At 39.7% G+C, this 20,381-nt stretch overlaps 2 protein-coding genes across 3 annotated transcripts in view; one reads left to right on the plus strand and one right to left on the minus strand.

Annotated features, from left to right (window-relative positions):
* The window catches only part of LOC128733581 (HIV Tat-specific factor 1 homolog), a 169,180-nt gene that overhangs the window by 137,941 nt on the left and 10,858 nt on the right, over window positions 1–20,381 (plus strand). The window lies entirely within an intron of this gene.
* The window catches only part of LOC128733582 (uncharacterized), a 242,087-nt gene that overhangs the window by 100,082 nt on the left and 121,624 nt on the right, over window positions 1–20,381 (minus strand). The window lies entirely within an intron of this gene.

Here is a 20,381-nt window from a genome sequence, read left to right on the forward strand (position 1 = left end):
AGGTGATATCTTTAATGATGCTGGAAACCGTCGTATTTCCCACAGATTTTTGACTTATTTGTGTTGCATAACTTAAGATCTCAACTGGGACTTTTTCTCACAGTTCCAGGCTTCGCTTGTGTCTCTCAGTAGAGTCTACAAACTTCTTACTTGGACGACCTGCATTTGATATTTCAGACCAAGTAGATGACTTGATTGTAGAACTCATCCAAGTTTTGTTTGCCTCTTTAAACCGATCCTTATGGTTATAAGAAGTCGTCCATGTGCGTTTGAACTGTGTTTTAAAACCACTCAATTGATGTTTCAGTACATGATAGTGATTCGGAGGGCATTTAAGAGTTTCTTTAAGTTTTTTTTTGTAAACAAAAGCGTTTTGTCGATTGAGTGATCAGGACATTGCCGTATAAACTGAAAGAGGTGGTTTCTAGAAAATTTCCGGTCAATTCTCTCAGAATTTGAAAGAATACATCGAAATTTCTTAACTAATGCATGACAAATACAACTAATTGATAAAGTTGTAAAATGCGTGAAAAATCGTCACAACTTCAAATTCAAAAATAAATTGAGAGCGTGAGGATGCGTGACATTTTCTTTCGCAACATTATTCTGGAACTCCATACCTTTCTAATGATGGTAAAATTTTTGCTTAGAGATGGTTAGAACAGAAACAAAAATGCTTTTTTGTAAAAAAATGCCTATAAAAAGAAACCAAAAAGTTGCTGCTTCCAAGCCTGGTTTACGGGCTTCACCTAAATGTGTATAAATAAACTTGTACTCAAATTTACTCTACATACCTTTGTCTTGATTATCCATATTGAATTTTTACGTGGCAGTTTCTAAAAAATATCTAAAACACAGCAGGAACTCAACCTTGCTGGTCGGACCACTTGCAAAAAAATCACGCAGCGATTTATAGCAAGGTTTTGACAGCTGTACAGTCTTGTAAACAATCGAGATGTTATCAAAATGGCCGACATATGATGCTATAAGTATCTAACAATACAACAATGATAAATAGCGCGTGGTTCATTCACATTTTGATTTTTGAATTTTGGCCAGGTTTTTGGCTGATATACTCCTACGTGCATTCGTGGGTAATCCGTAATCTCACCTTCACCCAATTTCATTTGAAGTTCAAGCTCAAGTCGAGTCTATGCCTAAATTGAAGTTCAAACCCTAGTCGAAGTCCATGTCCAAGTTGAAGTCCAAGTCCAAGTAGGAATTCAAGCCTAAGTTGAAGTCCAAGTCCAAGTTGGGATTCAAGCCCAAGTTGAAGTCCAAGTCTAAGCCGAAGTCGCAATCCAATCCCAAATTGAACTCCATGCTCAAGTTGAAGTGCAACTCCAAATTGAAATTAAAGCGCAATTTAAAATTCAAACTCAAGTTTAAATCCAAACCTAAGTTGAAGTTCAACCCTAAGTTGAAGTTAAAGTCCAAATTGCAGTGTAAGCCCAAGCCCAAGTTAAAGTTTAAATCCTATTTGAAGCTCAAACCCAAATTGATATCCAAGCCTAAGTTGAAGTTCAACTCCAAGTGTAACTCCAAAACCAAGTTGAAGTTTTGCCCAAGGCCAAACCAAAGTTCAAGTCCAATTACCGTCGCAAAAACCTGTTTAACGTAGTACTACGTCCAGCAGGCTCTCGTGACTAGAACACAATCCTGATATTTTACTGCAACCGTTCAATATAGCTATCAGTAATGGATGCAGTTTACAGAGACTTGAAAACTGCCTTGAATCATTTTGAGCATGGAACCGGGATGCTCCACTAGGGAGCATCTTGTGACCTCTGCTCTTTACTCTATGCATTAATAAAGTTTCTAAGCTACTGCTACTCGAATGTCGTCTGTAGTCTGTAAAAGCCATATTTTACTGTTTTGAACTACAGCATCATATCGAGCAGTTTTAGGCAATTGATTCACACCAAGTTGACCCACTTTGTCATGCCTAAACACGATCAATACTTTATTTTTAAGTTTTAATAAGAATTTATCTGCAACAAGTCAAGTTTCTGGCAGTAAATGAATTTTATTACTTTTGTCTGTACGTGTACTCCCATTTAGATTTAGATTAATATTTCGAAACTTACTTTTCCACTTACTTTTGACTCACAGCAAGTTGCAAGGTTAGGACCAGGGTTGCCACATGCACAGATTATTTTGAATTTTACTGATATTTGGGATAAATCAGCTGTACAGAATCTGTATACACAGAATACAGATTTTCAATAATTAAACCGATATTTTAGCTTTGAATAATGAGAGTGAATGATATAGAGATAATCAGCAAAATGACTTCGTTTCATTCATTCTCAATGTTTTGCATTGCATAGATTTGTTCACATAAAACAACTCGGAAATAAATGTGGAATTCCCGATTACATTTACTGTGATTATTATTTTGATCGATTGTGATATTCCAAGTATTTACTCTGGTAACTCTGGTATTTACTGCTGGTGATTAGCAGATTCTCTTCGATATATCAAAAGTAGGTAGGAAAACGAAGAGGAGGAAAATAGTAGTAGAAAAACGGTGGTTTTCTTACAATATGTTTTGTCGATAACGAAGAGTCAATCCATAAATATTGCTGCTTAGTAATAGTTTGAATGTAATTTGCATCAAAGTTGGTGCCACGCAATAACGTAAATTATGGTGATCTTCGGTTACCACGGGGCGTTACCATGAAAGAGCCATCAAACGAATGCGCGGAGTATATCTTTTTATCGAACCGCTCTTCAGTGAGGATAATCACGATGAATGCATTGATTTGACATGGTAGGACATTTATTACAACGCGTCGTCATTGGTGATTTTGGAGTCGTGCTGGATAACACACAAATTTTCCTCATACACTATAACGTCATTCTCTCCAGAGCCAATAAACAACTTGGATTTATTTTTAAAATCGCTAAGGAGCTCCGTGATCCGTACTTTTTTCGATCATTGTACTTGTAAGATCTGTTTTGGCATTCGGATCTGTGGTATGATATCCTTATCAACATATTTGGATCGCTAGAATCGAAGCAGTACAGAAAAAAATGCTACGCTTTGCGCACATTCACAAATAACTATGCTTTTTTTTTCCAAATAACTAAATAAATACGCATTATTTATATATTTATACATTACTAGCTGTAACCCGCTTGCGTCGCCTCGCGTCTAATTGAGAGTGAATCAGAGTTACTCTATGTAACGCTAATGCTATGTAATTCAATGAGATGCTATTACGTTACTTTTGTTTGTCTTGAATGCAATCGGGTATAATTGGTTTGAGTCTTTGCATAACGTGGGTGATTTTTACCTCGAAAATATGACGCCCGATCAGGGGCCTGGTTTTAATTACAGACAAGAAATATATAGGTGATATATATATCTACACCTTTATATAAAAGTGAGCGTGAGTTTGTTTGTATGTTCCACCATAACTCCAGAACGCCTTGACCGATCTCCACCAAACTTGGCACACATATTCCTTGATATAAGAGAGTCAGCACTGGGGGGTTGATAAGAGGGGGGCGGGGTGATCGTAACAGTGGGGGAGGTCACAACTCCGAAATGCCTGGACGGTTCTTCACCAAACTTGGCACACATATTCCTTGATATAAGGGAATCAGCAATGAGGGGTTGATAAGAAGGGGGGTGTTCGTAACAGGGAAGCCATGGCTCTTCATCAAACTTGGCACACTTGACATAAGGCAATCAGCACTGGGTGGTTGCCAAAAGGGGGGCCCTAACAAGGGGCTAAGCAAAAGGGGATGCGTTTTCCTTGCACCTAAGCCGATTGCAGTTGTGCAAAAGACTTTGAGAAAAGAGGGGGTTCCACCGAAGAGGAATATATGGTAAAAAGACCTTTGTTTAGTTTCCATTATGGTGATTTTCATAGAGCAAACCAATGCATAATTAGCTACGTGACAGAAAAGGGAGTTGGCTGGGAAAGAATCGACAAGTAGGGGGACGAAGAACGTCCACACTGGATATGTATGTTTCGCCATAGCTCCGGAACTTCTGGACTGTTCTTCATTAAACGTCGTTTGTGAAACACATGTATTTTGGCATAAAAGAATCAGCGCAGGGGGGTTGACAAAAGAGGGTGATGGTCTCGTACAAGAAGAAACAAAGGTTCAAATGAGTAATGGGGCGCGTTTCTCTTGCAATTGGAATGATAACAGTTGTACAAGTTGCTAAATTTCTGAAAGGGGGGATAGGGTGGTCATTAACAAAGGGATGGTTCAAAAACGGGTTTTTGTCGATTTATTGGGATTACCGCACAGAAGTTAAATTTACAAGTGGCTGGGGTACAAAATGAGGGAAACTGACAAAGAGAGTAGACACATTAAAATGAAAAAAAAGGTTTTGTTTTTTGCATTATGAGAATTTTCGTTACAATAGCAGATGTACAAGTGACTGAGAGGCAAAGGGGCCCCGAGTAAGAGCGGGTAATCAGCTAGTAGACAATAATATATTGATTTTTTGGTAATTTTCCGATGCAAATAAAACAGTTAAAAATTGAGAAAAGCGCGAGAATATTTTTTCCAACGTTCTGATGACGCAAATGTTTTCGAGTTCAGTTCTATATATAGTATGAAGCTCATACGTTTCAAGTAAAATTTATTATTTTTGTTATGAAAGCACATTGCTACCATCTGTTGGTTCGCTGATTGAGAAAAACTATTTTAAAATATCTAAAAAACTTTCGGGGATACATCGATAATCAGTAACGAAACGTCGGTATTTTTTCATCTATAATAGATCGAAGTCAACTCCAATATGAATTCCAAGAATCCGGAACAACCTATGAAAAATGTTACTAAATTATTATAACGTCAAATTTGTCAAATATGAACTAGCGATACCTAAAATATTTTACAATAATTATATCATTGACTAAAGTTATGAAAAGCTTTTTATTTAAAATTTATCTTGTTATAAATTTGTTATTTGATAGAATCATCAGAATAGGAACATCGTCAAATTAAAAAAAATAAATTCAATTCACTAGACATTAACATGTCTCGGCCACTCCAAAATAATTTCGCAGTATATTGCAATTGCATCAATCCAAAAAAACTTTTATTTGGATCAAGCTATGCAGATTATTTATTCGAATTTGTTTTTTTAATGCTGTGGTCGCGGAAAAATTCCATTGATCCGTCTCCAGATGTTGTCATGTTGTGAGCCACAACTAATGTTTGTATGCGTGTGTGCATGTCTAATTATGATGATGGCATGCTAATATTTTCGGTTTGCTCATCATCATGGACCCCTTATAGCATCCGTTCGGACGTGCTATAAATAACCCCCCAGATCGGGTTGGCATAATCAGCAAGTGATGGGGGATTGCGTGGTACCGATTTTCATTCCCATAGGTTAGGTCTGCTCGGAATGACGACCGGCGTCGTACCAATGTTCTATATGGGGGAAAAGCGTGAAAATCACACATTCGGTCCCATTTCGCATTCGACGTTCAGCAAGCGGTAAATTTAAATTCGATAAAAATGTGTGTTATAAAAATATTGTCTTAAGATTTATTTCCATTTACACGTCACGCTTTTCGGCAGAGTAAAAAAACCCAAACCATCTGGGTCAGCCCTATCATGAACCGGTCGCGTCGGGGTGGGCGGAAGCTCATTGGCCGCACCGGCTCCGGCCGGATCGTAGATTTTCCCAACGCCGACGACGATGACACAGTGTTACGGCTGTAGCCGGTTGCCATTTCATGTCACAACAATATCATCGAGGTCAGGGTTCTGGAATGTTTTTCATCGTCCATCTATCTGGTTGTTCCCGAGGAGGGAGCAAACATCTGTATACAGCGAGTGATGAATTTCTGCGTGTTGTGTATGTGTGTGCTTTAGTGTATCGAATACTGAACTTCATTAGAACGTGCTACAACAACGTAACGTGGTTGGTGCGATGACGTTTCCAATATATTTGGAAAATTCCCTTGTCGGTCGAAGTTTCAAATGGGTCGTACCATGACCATGTTCACTGCCACTGGCGTTGCCCACCACTGCTTGTGAGTCTCTTTTAAAAACGTAGAATCGATGGTTGTTACGTCTGGTGCTGAAATAGCTAACCACTCTTTCGCTGTTCATTTTCGAATTTCATTTTAATTAATATTTGTTCAGCTGCAGTACTTATTTGAAAAGTCCATTTCATAATTAGAAATAAATAGGAATGACTGTTCGATTATGTTGAACTTCGACCCAATTTGATATAGTGGTGTTTATTCAATAGCATTTATACTCACAACTTCCCATACAGCTGGCACGTTTTATTTAAAATCGTCATACCTGCAACGAAAGGCAAAAGGGAAAAGCATTGATTACTACAACGTTAATAACCGAGCCAATTATACATATTCATATTAAACACGTAATATCCTGATACTGCTCGATGCAGCTTTCCATATGAGTGAGTGTACTTATCCGATGCGAAATTGCTGCCAGTCAGTGGTTGCAACTGTGGACCACCCGGATTTTCTTCCCCTTCCGCAGCGGCTATTTCATCCGTGAAGCCCCAAACCGTGCGCGGGGATCCATCGACGGCCAATCAAAATCAATCACAATTATGTACAACATAAATTACCACTAAAGCACACAGTTAGCAGTCCGGATTACACACCACCAGATGCGATCCAGTCGATTGGCCGAACTGCTACTGCCGCCGCTGCTGCTCTTGTCTAGATTGGAAACCAATCCGGTTTTTCGAACGCTGTATAATTTTAATTAATCCTATTAAACATTATTATAATACTCGATTGAACCATCCTCCCGCGGGCATCGATTGGTTCGCAATTAATCCAGATATATTTAACCCGTTCTTCTCGCTTCACTTGCCACCTACTGTCAAACAAATTGATATCTCCCGAACCAGAGCAGCCAGCAGAAGGATGGCGAAATTGAATCCCCAATAAATTTCTAATTTGTCCTAATTTGATTGCAATCAATTTCGGCTCTCTGCGGTCACCGCAGCCGCAGAGCTAACTACTTGAAGATCTGCGGGAGGGCTCGCCCGGTTGACTGGTGGTCATTTTTCACCATCTCAAAGTGTTTTGTTTACGCTCCGCACCGCCGCTCCCCGTCACGCTGTAAAATCAAACCTCTCTGTTCCTTTCCGACGGCACACCATCCGGCATCAGTCGTAGGCATTGTTCGTGGCTTGTATTCCTTTGCTGTGGCCGTTTCTTTTCGCTGAATGCTGACAACTATTCAATTGCATTAAAAAGCTATAAATTCATCAATTTGTCAATGCAGTTGAAAGTCTAACCAGATGCGTCACAGTTTTGATGCAAACTGGCCGAGGAGGCCAGGGGCGGATTTCGGCTTATTGTTTGCAGATAATTTTTATACTCAGCTGTTAATTTGCGTTTGTTTCGAATATAAATAGCTCAGATATGACCACATGGACACCGAAACAATTTCTTCAGTAAAGTTGTACAATCTTAATAACCGGAGTATTGGTTGAATTCCACTCTAAGGACCCAGTGACGCCATTGTCGTTGTACTACTGTACTGTTTGGTTGACGTTGAATAGCCAAGTCAAGTCAGAAAAAATAATGAACCTCATTCTGCTCCAGAAAAAGGAAGTATTCTGTTCTGAATGCACTTCTGTCGATAAATTTGCTAATTTATGATTCAAGAAGTTACGAAAGCGTCACCTTTCAGTTTTCAGCTGCAGATTGAGGATTGAACGGAGGACGTTTTCGAAAACTTCGATCTCTTTTTAATTTCGCAGTCTTCTGGAGTAGTTCTTGTCACTGAATTTACCTGAAAACAGCTTTGTAGTCTGTTTCAACAATCCAAACTTAACCGTATTTCATCAGCAAACTACCCAGTAACTTCCCCAATAATACCCAAGTATTATTACGTTTCTCTAGTGGTTTTCATGATTAATTTCATAGAACCGCCAATAAAACTATGAGCTCTCACTAGAACCTTTTGATGATCGCTATAAAACTTCCTTCCGATCGAAAGGCCCTCTTCAGAAGGGTTTTATAACCTCTGGAAGAGTCAAGCCATAAGCTCAAGTAGGTTTATTACGCACTTCTGAAGCAGCAATAAAGCCGATCATGCTTTTCGATGCTTGACGGAATCCACGATAATTTAATGAAGCTTTTCGCTTTGTTCGACAAAGCTATAAAGCACAAAGTTTGCTGCGTAAAGAGGATGATATAGCTCACCTATATACAGACACCTGATATACAGACCCCTTTATCAACTTGAAAATATATCGCCGTGTGCAGAAAAGGTAAAGTTTTTCTGTCGGATCATTCTGATTGAATTGATTTACAGCAACCATAATGAAATATCCGAGAGAATATATTATAAATTTTCGGCATTTCAGAAGTTGTGCAGCGCATACGCATTAAATTTTATCGTGCATATTGATATAATAAATGGAGTTTTTTTAACCAGTCCAGTGAAATTTCAGCAAAATCATTCTGGTTGCATTCTGACATCAAATCTTTCTGCTATTCATAGTTTGCTTTGATGAATTATTGTTTGCTGATCAAAAAAGTGCTAGGAAACGGCAATATGGCCTCGCCTAAAAAATGATTTCGATGTTGAACTCTAATATTTTTCATGATAACAGCAATATATCTGTTTTGTCAAAGTGTTACCATGTTAATTGCACCATAAATCTAACGGTTTTATCGCGGTTTGACAATCAACCGCAATAAGATCAGCTTTGGTGCGTCATATTGTATTGCTACGTCCCACTTGTTGTAAGTTTATAAGAGATGTATAATGTAGTATAAGTTATTTAAGAGTATAAATGAAAGCGTATAGGTGAAGAGATTTATCGTGGTAATACAAGCAGCAACAATAAACCTGCTTTATTATTAGATTTATTATGGCATTATAGCTAGCTATAAGTAGTTTTTGACTTGTATCATCTTGGTATTGCTCAACGCCATGATAAAACCAGAGATATTCATACCACAATGAAACCTTTATAAATTTTAACTAAAACTAAGCGTCTTTGTTGTTACGTGGCCATGCGTGGGTTTCGTTAAGTCTGTCTTCTCTTCCACATTTGGCTTTGCCTTACGGTCTGGTCCAGCTTGTGCTCTGAAACTTCCAAAAACCGACCTTTTTATTTGCTTTATGAAAATAGAATCGCTGAAGCTCCGTTATTTTTGGCGCACCTCTCAACCCCACATTTTCGGGTTCCAGTTGAAAAGGGGCCCAATTTTTTGGATCAGCTGACTGCTTTTCTGCCATTTCGGGATGACTTGTCGATGGTCAGCGTTTGTAAATCGTTGTAGGACATCAGAAAACACTGTAGACTAGCACAGTGCACACCCCCGGCACTGTTTCTTTTATGTCGAAGAACATGTGTGCCAAGTTTGATAAAGAAAAACCGTTCAGGCGTTCCTGAGTTATGGCGGAACATATAACAGGTGTTTTGGAACTAACATTTTGGAATTTTTTCGCGCCCCCTATATTCAACAACAAACGAGCTCAGAGAGAAGTGAGAGTATGTGTGTGTTAGCTCTCTCTCTCCCTCTCTCTCTCTCTCTCTCTCTCTCTCTCTCTCTCTCTCTCTCTCTCTCTCTTTCCTTTTTTTGTCAATATTTTTTAGTTTTGTTTATGCTTATCCAGTTCTGCTTAAAACGGCGTCAAAATAAGAGACATATCGGAAGCGCGTTATACACTTCTTCGAACTGCCATAGAAATCTCGGTAGAAAGGTATACGGTATACCTTTCCAAATATTCAAACCAATATTTAAAAAGCGAATATGTTACGGCTTCGACAGTTTACCATATCCTAAGATGCCCAACGACTATTCGCAAACAAGGTAGTGAAAGTCCAGCCAAAATTATGGACGCAGAGGGACATCGTTCTCTTTTTCGTGCCCTCAACTACAAGCCCCCTGGTTTGGTTATTAATTAAGATGTGCACCAGACGAATGTTTGAAGAAAAATTTGATCCCGTTTTTACAAAAACATCATGCACATGGACAATGCGTGTTTTAGCCGGATAGAGCCTTATCGCATTACGTCAATAAAACACAATCGTTCCTGAATACCCATTCGATCCTATTTATACCCGAAAACCACGACCCGAAAAATCTGTCTTAGTGCGCCCAATCGAAGATTTCTTCGACATTTTGAGTTGCTTGGTGTACAGCAATTACTGAAGAGCCACGAATTGCAAACAGTTGATTGGTAGAATCAAGAGATGCATTCGCAAAGTTGACATGACGGCCGTACAACGCTCCTATTCGGACATCAAACGGAAGCTTCGCCGAACAGCCGGTTACGGACCGTTTTCAAATGTACACTAATTTTTTTCTTTAATTTCGGTAAATCAGATCTTCATGTACCTTTGTCATTTTTTTGACAGCTTGAGAGAAAAATTCCAAAATTTTAGTTGCCACCCGTTATTCATATTCACCTTCCTCGTCCTCCCCTCCGGTTGGCTCTCAGCTACCTTTCTGTCACGTAGCCAATCATTTATTCTGTTAGTTCTCTGAAAATCCCTTTTACAAATCTCACGTAACTGCCCGCTCTTGCGAACGATATTTAACGGAGCAAAAGCTGGAAGCGAAGAGCGGCGGAGGTACACCAGAATCTCTTTTTACGTCCATTCATTTTACGTGATTTCCTTTTGCGTCAACATTTTTATGTCTGAAATTTGAATTATCGTCGTCTCGTTTTACGTCTAAAATTTGAATTGACGTCCTCCTTTCTACGACCGATTTTTTTGTACGTCCTCCAAAAAAGCCCAGGCAGTTATAAGGAAAACGGTCTATTTAACAACTCCACGGGCACCCAGAACAGAAGGGGACAACGTGCGAGATGGCTCAACTTGGACTTGCGACTTGCGCCTTCTGAGATCCTGGGAACTAGGCGACGATAAACCAAAGATTGAGTTGAGTGCAACCGATTAGTTGAAATAGTACGAGCCACTCCACCAGGTCTATGCTACTGACGACGACAACGAGGATCGTGCAACTAGTCCCGTAAATTATCCTGTGCTCTAAGCAGTTGGCAGCAGAAATTTCAAGCTTCAAAGTGTAGAAGTGTAGAAAGTGTAGTGTAGGGGGACCGAAATGAGCAATTATACCAAATTTGGTTAAAATCGGAGATGGTCGGATCTGAACGCTTGAGAGAGGATGACCCTTAAATAAACTCAAAAATTGAATTTTGTGAAAAACCTGTGATAGAATATTTTAAGACCTTCTTTAAATTCATTGTTTTGATCAATACTAACATCGTGTGAAGAAAAATCTGAGGTGCATGAAAGTTAAATAATAAGGGCCGTCGGAGTCGCTAGTTTTCCCGGTGAGACTCTACGGTCGCGAAGTATGGACGTTGTAAGAGAGCAACCGACGAGTTCTTGGTGTTTTCAAGCGTAAGATCCTATGATCAATTCTTGGCGGCACATTGGAAGAAGGAATGTGGCGCAGGCTCATGAACCATGAAAAATACCAAGTAAACAAAGATGTGGATATTGCGAAGTGGTTAAAATACGACAGGCTACAATAGACTGGCCTCATAGCAAGGATGCCGGATGACAGACCAGGCAAAACAATATTCAACAGAGAAACTGGCAGAGGCCGACGACTTCGAGGCAGACTCCGCACCTGTTAGACGAGCAATGCTAGAGCAGCGATCTTAGGGAGCGGCAGCCCAAGATCGAGAAACGGAGATGGATCCTGAATTCGATACGGATTCGAGTAACGGATTGTCGCCGAAAAAGTAAAGTAAGGCCACAATAATTATCATTTTTGCCTTCTGATCATTTCTCAAAAATTTATAATTTTTAAAGCACTAAACTAATTGTATAAGTTTTGGCTTCAAATTCTTCATATTTTAAAGGGGTTTTCAGTAAAAGTATTAGATCGAGCCTTAAAGTTTTGTGAAGTAACATAACCTGGGTTTTAGCCGGATTGATCACAATTCTGCAGCTTGTAAAATAGTCTTTCAGAGCATCTAGGCCTCGCTGAAGCTTGCATGCGAGGGCACTTATGACGCGACTCGCATACATAAATGATGTGCCATCCACATATTGAGAGCATACTGAAGCAATACGCCACCCCTAGGAGGGGAGAGGTCAGAATATATGTTATACAGATTGGGCCCCAGGATACCTCCTTGAGGCACGCCTACCCTGCAGGGATGTTTAATGTTTGCGAGCAAACACTATTCAGTCAGAGATACCTGGAATATTCTGCCAGACAGATAGCTTCTGTTAATCTTGATAAGATCCATCGGAAAATTGCACCGATGCAGTTTGAACATCAGGCCGTCGCGCCATAGCACATCATGGATTGTGGGCCTTAGAGAGGGCAGAAAACAAGCTGGTGAGTCGATAGCTCTTGGAAACAGAATGATCTTTCCCCGGTTTCGGCACTGGGATGAACTTAGCTAACTTCCACATTGAAGGCAAGTAGCTAAGTTTCTAGCATCAGTTGAACAACTTTGCTACAAAAGCAAATGAGCCGTAGGTCAAATGCTTGACGCCGAGGGCCTCCATGTTTTTAGATTTGTTCGCATGGCCCATCAGCTGGTTCGCGGTGATTTTTGTTTCCTCAGCTACCAAGCTGTCTGATCGATCTACCTCGGCGGCTCCCTCAGTGACCAAATATTCGTGTGAGTGGACAATATTCTGTCCTAGATTGTGAGACATTATAAACTGCTAAGCTAGTGCGTCCGCTTTTTCACTTTGAGTGTTTAGCCGAATTCCATCGCTTGAGTCCCTACACGATACAAGAGGGGGGATAGGCTTTTGTCTCTTCTGAAGGACCTTTGTCATGGACCAGAATGGTTGCGAATAAGGTGGAATTTATAGGAGCTTGACAAAAAGGGACTCGAAATATCCGTTTCCTTTCCGGTAAAAAAGAAACACGTGTCTCCTCATGTAACTTTACTTCTTCAAGCAACTGTACCGCATAAACAAAAAAAAACTATACATTTGTGAATATAAAATAAAAAATTCTCAACTTTCGCGAAAATTATTCAAGCTGAAAAAAAAATCAATTGATTGAGAAAAATAAATTAATTGACCAAAAATATAAGTTCTCCTCAATCCCTGTCTGATCTCACAAAATTTTCTGAATCGACGCCAGCCGGAGGTTGCTCGCATCTAGATAACACCAGGCACCTACGGTCCGTCGGTTGGTAGCACTTTCCAGCTAGTTATCCCCTATATGATGGCGGTCGGTCAGCAGCACAGGTCGTACCGGCCGGCAGGCGCCCCGTTTATCGAGCAGTTCATAAATATCACGGCACGGCGCGGTATTGATGTGAGTTCTTCAGCCGTAAAGCGCGCTTGATGTTGTGTTAGGTGCTGCGCGTAGCTTCGTGTCGCTTCTCCTCATCCCCCCCATGCTTCTCACTGTCGCGGGAGGCCCCATTATTGCTGGTAGCGAACATACGGGTATTGATTTACATACATATGTATTTTCTATTTGGTCAGTTTGTGGACCGTTTCGATTTTAATGTCGGATTGAGGCATTCATATTCTTGCTAGGTTGATCAGTGAATTTTTTTGACTTTGAAATATAACTTAAACGAATTATTTAATTTGATCATAGCGAAAATTGAACCTAGTACGGTACAGCCAGTCAACCATCTAGCCAATCGTTTAGATTCACGCGCGGCGGGAGCATTTTTTTGTCTTCTTGTTTTCTTTTCCCATTTTTGTTGCTGTTGCTACTATTATGGTTGTTATTGTTGTTGTTATTCCTCATAGCCCCTAATAAAAGTGAGCTGTTGTTTTAACCAATTGATATCACAAGTTTTGATTGATCGTGTCAAGTTCAATAATAGTGGAGTCCAGCCTTGATTGCTGCTGCAGCAGCAGCTCGTTTTGAGAAGGTCCGATTTTCAAGTACCGGTTTTTTGTTTTTGCCGGCTCCCACCCCAGAATTCCGAGGGATTAGCAACCGATATGGATGAAATTCAATTTTCTAGGTCGCTTGCTCGGTGAGCTGGCTTTGCATAATGACAAATTTGTTGGCGGCACAAAAAAGACAGTTTATTAGGGACGGGAACCTGTCGTTTTCACTAATCAAATCGATTTTGAGCCGACAACGATGACGACCGTTTGGCGGCATAAACCTGATGTGATGACAAAAGTGTTGATCCGACATAAGCTTCCTTTTTGTCGACTGTCTTGTTCATCGGATCAATCGGTTGAGTGATGAAACCAATTGATTGAGTGCATTTGAAGACTACTCAGCTTAAGTCGCTTTCATTCAAAACCGCTATGCATTCGGGACAGTCAGCACATCATCATCGGTGCAGCCGCATAGCCAGTCAGCCAGATGATTGGCGAATAGCTCATAGACTAAACAAACACGTTCGACTCTAACTTGGCACTAGTCAAAGACTGGCAGCAGCGACGGCAATTGCAGCTCTAATTTATGACCTATAGAAATCGAAACGCACATACAATGCTCGGCCGCGCAAATAAACCATAGAACGCACGCCGGGCGCCTGCAGTCGCTTTAACGAAAGGGATGACAGGGACTGAAAGGGGAATACCCACTGAGGAGGTTCGACATGAAGTTCATTGAGCGCATACGTCTCGTCAATAACACCAATCGGCTGGTTGATCGTACGAGAAGTAAGCTGTTGATAAATCACTTTTGGAGCGATTTTTTGTTTGGATTAGGTTTAAATAGTTTATGGACAACAGATTTACTCGATCAGAAATGCATTAGGAGATAAGTTATGTTGGAAATAATAAAAATTTAATGCAAGACATTGTTTCTGATATTGTTTCTAATTTTCTATTTTAAGCTAACGATCATGCACCGTCTTTAATCGTTAGTTTTTTAGCCATAACTCAGGAACATAAAAAAACACTTCCGTAAAAATTTTAAAATTTAAACAGTTTTCACAACTTTTTTTCGAATTTCCCATCGCTATGATAAATTTTGTAGGAAAATTTTTCCAGGAAATATAATTTCTGAATTGTTGAGAAATCTTTTTACATTTACACAAAAAATGTTGGTTCTACGTTGAATAATTCAAAGGTCACGATTCTTTTAAGTAATGTAACAAAGCAGTGGTTTTGTGTTAAATGGTAAATCAATTCATACAAATTGACTGTAAAAGATTTACGAAGTGTTGATTAGTTCAGGCGTTATGGGGAAATTTGTGTTTCATTTGTATGGCAGCCCCCCTCCTAAAGGGGTGAGGGATCTTGATTCACCATAGAAAAAAATCCTGCCTCCTGAAATACCTACATGACCAGGATTAGATTAGTACAAATATTGTGAACGAAATGAAACTCTTAGAGGGGGAGGGTTTTCAAACCACCATAGAAAAAAATTTGCCTCCAAAAACCCTCACGTGCTTGATTTGTATTCGAGTTATGAGCAAATTTATATATCATTTGTATGGGAGCACCCCCTTTTAGAGTTAGGAGAGGGCTCAAACCATCATAGAAAAAAATCCTGCCTCCAAAAACCCCCTCGTGCCGAACTTCGTTCCATTTGCTTGATGAGTATTCAAGTTATGAGGACATTTGTGTTTCATTTGTATGGCCCCCTCTTAGAAGGGGGAGGGGTCTCAATACACTATAGTAAAAATTTCATTCTCCAAAACCCCCCACATGTCAAAAAATTTGGTTCCATTTGCTTGATTAGTTCTCGAGTTATGAGAAAATTTGTAATCAATTTGTATGGGAGCCCCCCCGCTTAGAGAGGGGAGGGGTCTCGGTATACCACAGAAAAAAATTCTTTCTCCAGTAAACCCCACATGCCAAATTTGGTTCCATTAACTTGATTAGATCTCGAGTTATGAGGAAATTTGTGTTTCATTTGTATGAGCGCCCCTCCCCCCTCTTAAAGGGAAGGAGGGGTCCCAATTTTAAATAGAAAAAAATCCTGCCTCCTAAAATCCCCACATGCCAAATTTGGTTCCATTTGTTTGATTAATTCTCGAGTTATGAAGAAATTTGTGTTTCATTTGTATGGGAGCCCCTTCTTCTAAAAGGGGGAATAGAGAAAATTCCTGCCTCCTAATAATGGTCTTTTACCATCATAAGAACCTTCCCCGGTCCCAAAAATCCCTGCATACAAATTTTCGCTCCGCTCGATTTAGTAGTCTATAAGGAACATACAGATAGACAGACAGACAGAAATTCATGTTTATTATTTAGATAAAACAAAAGAGATACAAATAAACCACTATCAATATACAAAAATGACACACTAAATAATGGAAAAAGATATAAATATGATTCAAAAATACTACAAACATCACATAAAGTATAAACAAGTGATATTAATTAAAATGATATAAAAATAAAACAAAAGAGAAAATTTTGCGAATGATGCCGGCCCAGTTAGCTTCGAGATACGATATTGATTTAACAAACCAGTCGTCGTTTGTTCGAATATCGGTTGGGCGGTACTGCCTAGTGACAGCATCATTGCACTACTTCCGTAATTGTCCTGTACTCTATCAGTTGCGAAGTCTGTTAATAAAGAAGGGTTAAGATATTTATAACACAACCCAACGCTTTACTTCAATGTTGCGAATCGAGAGAGAAGTCAATCATGCCTGCTCACACGCGAAAGAGTATGGAAAAATAGCATTCAACACTTACGCCGCACACGCAGGCATAAAAGAAACAACTGCTGGTGCTGTGTGAGATATTTTGTTACTCACACACTCGCGCACGCTCATCCTCACATCGTCTTTCTGCATGGCTTATTCCCGAGGCAAAAAACTCATTCCCCACAAGTATCGGTGAGGCTGGTGGCGCACTGAGATACAAATTTTGCATTACTTTTTCTTCTTCTTCTTCTTCATCTTCGCCCTCGGTTCTACTCACCGGCGGGAGCACGAGTCCTCGCGTGTAATCGGCATCAGCAGATCGGGCTGCAACGACGAACGACGAGCGACAACTGCAGCTGTTAGCTAAACACCGCAAAACCTTGTTGCACTGCATGATGAAATAAAAGGGGGAGCTTTAACGGGAAACTAGCAGTCATTAGCTTTTCGTCGGAAAGCCCAATTTCGGAAGCAGTTTTTGGGCCCAAAAACGGGATTCTGTTCATAAAAATGTAAATACTGCATTCTTCAAGCCAATCTGAACACAGCGAATATATTTTCATGGACAGAATTTTCGTTTCAAACAAAAAAAACTGCTTTTGAAATTGGCAGAATTTCACCTTAAAGGAATTCTCATGCCGGCGTTTTTGTTAGAATGAGTACGCATGTGTGAAAAAATTAGACCACATGAGTGCGGGCTTCGTAACACTGCTTTGCTTGGTTTGCTTGCAGATTGGTAATCGCGCTCTATTTTCATACGAGTAAAAATTGTTTCACATTCTCTTTTCACCCCATTCATTGATACTGATACAACAGGAACAATGTATTGGTATGCTTGTTCAATGAGATCGCTGAACCAACGCTTTCGTCGTCTTGAACGTTTTACTCATCAGATTCGTAGCTAAATAAAATGTATCGAAGCAAAGGCCATAGGAGTATGCAGCAACAAGTTATTCAGTGAAATCCCCAAACTAGCTAATGAGAAATTTCGTATCGTGTTTGCAACAATAAAATGTTCAGTTTTCCGCTTATTTTCGTACTGATTTTGTAATAATCCGTTCAGTATTCTTCATAAAACGCAACCTCCTTTCTCAAATTATGTTTCGTTTACAAAGTTCAAAAGTCATAAAAGTCTTTTTCAAACCTTCACCAACAAAAGTTTTGGTTTAACTAAAGCGACAGAATTCGAATATAATACGAAACAACAATATAATTTAGATAACATTGCAACAAAAAACTTTAAAGAATTGAAAAAAAAACTGAAAAATCAATAAAAGTTTAGGTTTATTACCATAAAATAATTAATAATAAAGGTCAGTAGAAGTATCTCACAGGAAATGGAGCAAATACTTGTTTTAGATTGAAATAAAACTATGGTAAATAATTTAAGAAATAAAAAAAATATTGCGGTATCGATTCGAAAAACACTCGAGAATTAACAAAGTTTTATGAGCGTCTTGGTGGAACATGAAAATTAAACAAAAGGATTTTTTTTCATTTAGCTTTAGAATAGGTTTAAGTATTTTATATTAAAATCCAATTGCAATAAAAATAGCAAAACGGTCCTATTGTGTGTTTCATAAGTTTAGTGTCTCAGTTTCTACCAAGATCTGGACACGCCAGTTTGGGCAGTATAGTTAACACATGCATACATGGACTGGCTACTGTGAATCAATTTTCGTGCCTTAATGGTTGCTGCTCGTGAATGTGGAAGCAGATTGGTCAGCGCACGTTCAGACATTGTGGAATACAGTATTATTTAAAGATATGAATTTTCTCCAAATTTTTTCTGGTAGAACTCAATTTCACAATGGAAAAGAACAAATACAGAAGTAATTAGGCTTCAATTTTCTTACGCCTCGATTTTGACACGAACGCTCTTCCTTCTTTTATGCTCTCCTGTCTGGAACACAACCCTGCTTTTTTAATTTGATTTTAAAAAGCAGCTCATGTGTTTTAATAATTGAGCTATCAATTTCCAGCATGCAATATGCAAAGTTACGTGGGCCCATAGCCTGTTTTAGGTGTAGTAAATGATGTGATTTTTTATTTAGATATTTTTTTAGTTTAGGTAAAATAAACTCTCTTATGATGTTTAAATACCAATAAACGATTCCCTATGTGGTTTCCCATTAGGTTATTTCCACCGATCGGTCAATCAAAACGACGTAAATTAGTAGCGAAATTTCGATTTTTAGCAAATTGATTTTACCTCCGATTGGTTCTGTCCGAGACGATGTTCTTCCTCCTCCTCGTTCTCCTTAAGAACAGCTAAAGCAACATCAACTAACCGACGACGGCGGTGAAAAATTTTGCACGCCTCCGGACCTGGAAAAACGCTAAACTATACTTATCAAATTATTGGCGGCATCAAATGGAGCGTAAACAATCGTCCGGCCGGCCGGAGGTGATTACAACGATTACCATCATCCGATGGGTTTTCTTCATCGGTTTGTCTGTCAGTTTCAGAGCCGGCCTCTCTCGGACATTGTTTCCAAGAGTAGATAATCGAGTGGAAAATATTTCCGATGATGATGATGGCGATGAAGGGTCACAACTTTATTGTCGCTTTCAGTTTTTTGTACGAATTCTGTGTGTGCTGACTTTAACCTCTCCACCGCACCGGGTAGAGGTGGCTCCAACTTCCAGCACAAAATGTAGGTCAAGAGCAAGAGCAGTTTATTTGCCCATAAACCCGCTGGGTGACGGGCGAAAGTTTTCCATTCACTGGCAGTAGTTATTGGCCAGTTGGCCAATTTCTTCATTTCGCTTCCTGAGGGTGGTTGGTATTCTGAACTGACTTCGCAAAAGTTCTGTCACTGACTTGGTGCGGGCGGTCGTTCGACAAAACTTACCGTTTGTCGTACATTTATCATCATCGTATTTATCCCAAAGTTAATGCTCGACCTTGATATTTTTAATCGCAATAAAAGGCTTCGTTCGTTGTCGTGTACTGATTTTTTTTCTCGCTCGAATTTGTATGCAGCAAAATTTAATAATAAATGGCTGCCTCGAATGGGTTTGGTACCGGCGCGCCGCACCACCGGTTGCTCTTATTTGCTCGCTGGTTGGTTCCTCTTCTTTGTGCCCTAGGCCTCTGAGGCCAGCTATTTCTCTTGCTTATTTCACGTTCGCTTCAACACGGTTACCGTAAAGCCGCGCACCGTACGACATGATGGCGTGAATAAATCTTGACATTTCGCCACTATTTACCAGTCGCATTAAGGCTAAGCTACCGCTGTTACGCGTCGATGTTCAAACAACAGAGAAAATAATGTTTGCACTTGGTTTGGATTTGGTCGTTGATCAAGTTTAAACAAATGGGCGAGAAGGGTTTTTTCCTTCCTTAAAAATGTCACTTGCTTTGAGCAAACTTCAAATAGTGGAAATCCGGCTGTTCGAGAAAGAGTAAATAAACTTTACAAGTGATTAGCCCTGCTAGTGTCAGCTTTGAATGGTAGAGTGGTTGTGTGAATTTGACCGTATTCAATTTGATGAAGTTTAGAGAAAAGTAAAAAAGCCACGAAGAAGCTGAACACGAAATCATGGTGCACCCTAAGCTGAACCCGGACAAACGGTCAGTGTGTCACGTGCTGCTGTACAAGAAGAACCGTCTTGACCAGTGTGCGCTGCTTAGCCAGTTGGATAACCCTGAACACGACAGGGGAAAGAAAGCAGTGAAGAGTCAATATTTAAGCTGGACTTAAGTGCAACTTTTGCCTCTGGTTACGGTGTCCACATTCTGTAATCAGCAATGAGTAATGAGTACACACTGTAATTTTGGGATCAAAGCGTTGCGAATTGACCAGTAAACACACTCAAACAGGCAGTTGAGGGATGCCTAAATTGTCAATTATAGA

Source organism: Sabethes cyaneus, chromosome 2 (genome assembly GCF_943734655.1).
Source record: "Sabethes cyaneus chromosome 2, idSabCyanKW18_F2, whole genome shotgun sequence".
Classification (NCBI taxonomy): Eukaryota; Metazoa; Arthropoda; class Insecta; order Diptera; family Culicidae; genus Sabethes; species Sabethes cyaneus.